The sequence below is a fragment of the Myxine glutinosa genome, chromosome 2, assembly GCF_964187855.1.
Source record: "Myxine glutinosa chromosome 2, kmMyxGlut1.1, whole genome shotgun sequence".
Taxonomy (NCBI): Eukaryota; Metazoa; Chordata; class Myxini; order Myxiniformes; family Myxinidae; genus Myxine; species Myxine glutinosa.
Genome location: NC_136262.1, coordinates 200,304,424 through 200,308,686, shown reverse-complemented (window position 1 = coordinate 200,308,686; position 4,263 = coordinate 200,304,424).

Below are 4,263 nucleotides of genomic sequence, written 5' to 3'. Positions count from 1 at the left end.
CTTTTGAAAATAGCAATATCTATTTCCCTTAAACGACAACAATAATAGTACATGGAATCAAAACTGTTTACAGTGGATGAAAACCACAACAACGGAAGTGACGAATCCATAACAGTACCTTATCGGAGGTTAAGGGAGAAAGGAAAAACAGTAAATCAAGTGGTGTTGCCACAGAAACTGCTGTCGAGAGTTTTAAAGTCTGGCCACGATGAAAGCGGACACCAATGTTCTGAGAGGACTTATCAAATCCTATGAACTAGATGTTTTTGGCCAGGTATGGCCAAGGACATACAGCCACGTGAAAAAGTAAGTACACCCCATGTAAAGTTTTGACTTTTTCAACATATTTCAACATACAGCTATTTGATCTTCATTTCAACAATATTGATAGATAAAGGTGATATAATATAACAAATATCATGAAACATTTACATTTTGCAGTCCATTGTATAATTTAAATAAACATAAATGCAAATTTCGCATGTGGAAAAAGTAAGTACACCCTTAGCTCTAATAGATGGCATTGCCCCCTTTGGCAGAAACAACCTCAAGTAGGCGTTTCTTATAACTGTCTACCAGTCTCTGACATCGACTGGGAGAAATTTTTGCCCACTCCTCCATGCAGACTTCTTTCAGCTGTGCGATGTTTGAGGGGTTTCTTGCATGCACAGCTCGTTTCAAATCCCCCCCACAACATCTCGATGGGATTTAGATCCGGGCTTTGACTTGGCCATTCCAGAACCCTCCATTTCTTTCTTTTCAGCCATTCCTTGGTGGATTTACTGGTATGTTTAGGGTCATTGTCATGTTGCAAGGTCCACCTTCGGTTGAGCTTCAACTTTCAAACAGATGGCCTCACATTATCCTCAAGCACCCTCTGGTACAATGAAGAATTCATCGTGGATTCTATGATGGTGAGCTGCCCAGGCCCTGATGCAGCAAAGCTGCCCAAAACCATAATATTTCCACCACCATGCTTTACAGTTGGTATCAGGTTCTTGTGGTCAAATGCTGTCTTTGGTTTTTGCCAAACATGTCTTCTGGTACTGTGGCCAAATAGCTCTACCTTTGACTCATCTGTCCAGAGCACATTGTTCCAGAAGTGCTGGTCTTTGCCGAGGTGTTCATTGGCAAACTTTTGTCTTTCCCTGATGTTCTTTCTGAACATCATCGATGATCGATGATCTTTCGATCTTTCCGATCTTTCGATGTCGATGATCTTTCCTGGGAAAACCACATTTCAAATCTGGCCTCCAAAGCCAATCGCCGACTGGGCATCCTCCGTCGTGCGAAGTCCTTCCTTGGCACACCTGAGCTCCTCACCACATACAAGGCTTTCATCCGCAGCTCTATGGAATACTGCTCTCCCCTCTGGTCTGGTGCTCCTGCCTCACACCTAGCCCGTCTTCACGCTGTTGAAACCAAAGCGTTCAGAATCATTGGAATCTCCCGCGATGAAGCTAACTCCAAGGGCCTTTCACTCACTCACCGCAGGCAGGTTGGTGGTCTTTCCGTCTTCTACCGACTCCTCTGGCCTTGCCCCCCCCCCAGCCCTCTCTGGGCTCTGTCCCCCAAATATTCCTACAGGTCGCACAAGATCTGCCTGCAACCCTCTTATGGTTAAACTGCCAAAATCAAGACTTTCTGCTCACCTTCACTCCTTCATCCCTCTTTTCTCCCGCCTCTGGAACAAACTCCCTCACTCTCTTCAATCCCACTCCACCCTCCAGGTCTTTAAAACAGCTGTTCACCACCATCTCTTATCCTCCCCCATCCAAAACCTTGATCTTTTCTACCCCCGCTAATTTCGGTCCCCCTTGTGTTTTATACCTCTCCCCCCCCCCACCCCCCCCCCTCCCCTTCCCACGCCTCCTGCCCCCAAGCCCTCTCCCTCCCACACTTCTCCCTGCTCTCAAATGTTGTGGTTGTGTGCTTCCCCTTCTCTCCCCATCTTGTCTTCCGCTCCCTCTTTTTGTATATTTTGTTTGTCTGGTTGATATGTTTGTGAAATAAATGTTAGCTCTTTCACGAGCCTCGATTCAGTATACAAAAAAACCCCCAAAAAAACAAAAAAAAAACAGCAAAGGTTTCCTCCTGGAACAACTCCCATGTGGATCAAATTTGTGCAGCCTCTTTCTAATGGTAGACTCGTGCACTTTGACATCAGCAGTGGCAAGAGCTACCTGTAGGTCCCATGATGACATTCTGGGGTTCTTAGAGACTTTTTTCAGCATTTTGCGGTCTGCTCTTGGGCTGAACTTGTTGGGGCGGCCTGGCCTGAACAAAGTTGCCTGTTGTTTGGAATCTTCTCCACTTGTAGATGATCTTCCGGACAGTCGAGTGATTGATTTCAAATTGTTTGGAGATCTTTTTAAATCCCTTCCCAGACTCATAGGCATCTATAACCTTCTTTCTGAAGGCCTCAGAGAGCTCTTTTGATCTAGGCATGGTGACGCCGCACACTTCAACAACAAACAACAACAACACAACAACATGCATTTTAAGGCCATTTTCCCTGCTAGAGCGGGGGTTAACCTTGCGGTCCCCATGACAATCTTCTCCATCTTGCCCTATTTTCTGCATCTCTCCTTGTTAACCCCCTTGCCCGCATTTCTTCTTCCACCATCTTTAGCCAAGTCTTTCTCGGTCTTCCCCGTCCTCTACTTCCTTCTACATTCATTTCCATCACTCTTCTCAACCAGTCACTTTCATCCTTCCTCAACACATGACCAAACCATCTCAACCTGTTCCTCTTCACAGCATCAATCACAGGCTCTATAACAAACTACACTACACTGCACTTCAACAACAAAGAGCAAACCAAACTAAATGTCTGAGGTTTAAATAAGACAGGCTCCTCCAAGATCCTCTCTGACGATGTTCTAATCATTTGCACCTGAGCTGGTGCACCTGATTCTAATTTTAGGTATTTGAAGTAGTGATAAATGTAGGGGTGTACTTACTTTTTCCACATGTGAAATTTGCATTTATGTTTATTTAAATTATACAATGGACTACAAAATGTAAATGTTTCATGATATTTGTTATATTATATCACCTTTATCTATCAATATTGTTGAAATGAAAATCAAAGAGCTGTATGTTGAAATATGTTGAATTAGTCAAAACTTTACATGGGGTGTACTTACTTTTTCACGTGACTGTAGGTGAATACTGTACTATGTGTGAACGGTGTATGTTAGGCAAACATGGTCCCAGTGTCCAGCCAATGTTTGGGTCTACATTGGCAAAATGGCCACTTGAGGTTCTGACTATGGACTTTACGCAACTTGATATGGGCAAGTATGGTCTTGAAAATGTGCTTGTCCTTACTGATGTGTACACTAAGTATACTCAGGCTTTTCCAACACGGCATGACCAAACAGCTAAGACAGTTGCAAACGTTTTAGTAAAAGATCGGTTTGTCAAGTTTGGAGTACCTCAAAGACTTCATAGTGACCAGAGTAGGAGTTTTGAAAGCAAGGTTGTGCACGAACTGTGTAAAATATATGGCGTAAAAAAGCAAAACCACTCCATATCACCTTGAGGGTAATGGAAAGTGCGAACGCTTCAACCGGACACTCCATAATATGCTAAGAGCTCTACCACCAACACAGAAAAGGAATTAGCCTGATCTTCCAGAACTCATTTATGCATACAATTGTACACCCCATGCCACCACTAGATATTCACCATTCTATCTGTTCTTTGGGAGAGATCCAAAACTACCAGTTGACTTGATACTCGGTGGAGGTTTGGAAGATGACAACCCCACTGAGTGGGTCACCGAGCATCATCATCGGCTTCAAACTGCTTTCAAACAAGCGAGTCAGCGAAGTGAAGAAGCAGCACTTAAACGGACAACAGCCTTGAACAGGTTGGCCCAGCAGACAGCTTTACCTGTAGGTGCAAGAGTCTTCCTAAGAAATCATCTCTTAGGTAGACATAACATTCAAGACATCTGGCAACCCGAACCATATAAAGTCGAACGGAGAGAGTTTCACGTGTATGTTGTAAAATCACTGAATTGTGCCAGTGAAAGGGTGGTCCACCGTCGAGAAATTCTGGATTCTCGAACTCCAGTCGCAGAAGTTGAACAGGCTTCTAATTCCACTGGTGAGGACACTACCAACAATGGAAGTGTGGGTGATGTAGTGAGTGGTGATCATGTCATAAAAGATGCGACTGCCTGAATCTTGTGATTTCTATTTACGGGATGATGTTGGCAGCGGTATGGTGAAGAATGCCAAAACACTGCCCCAA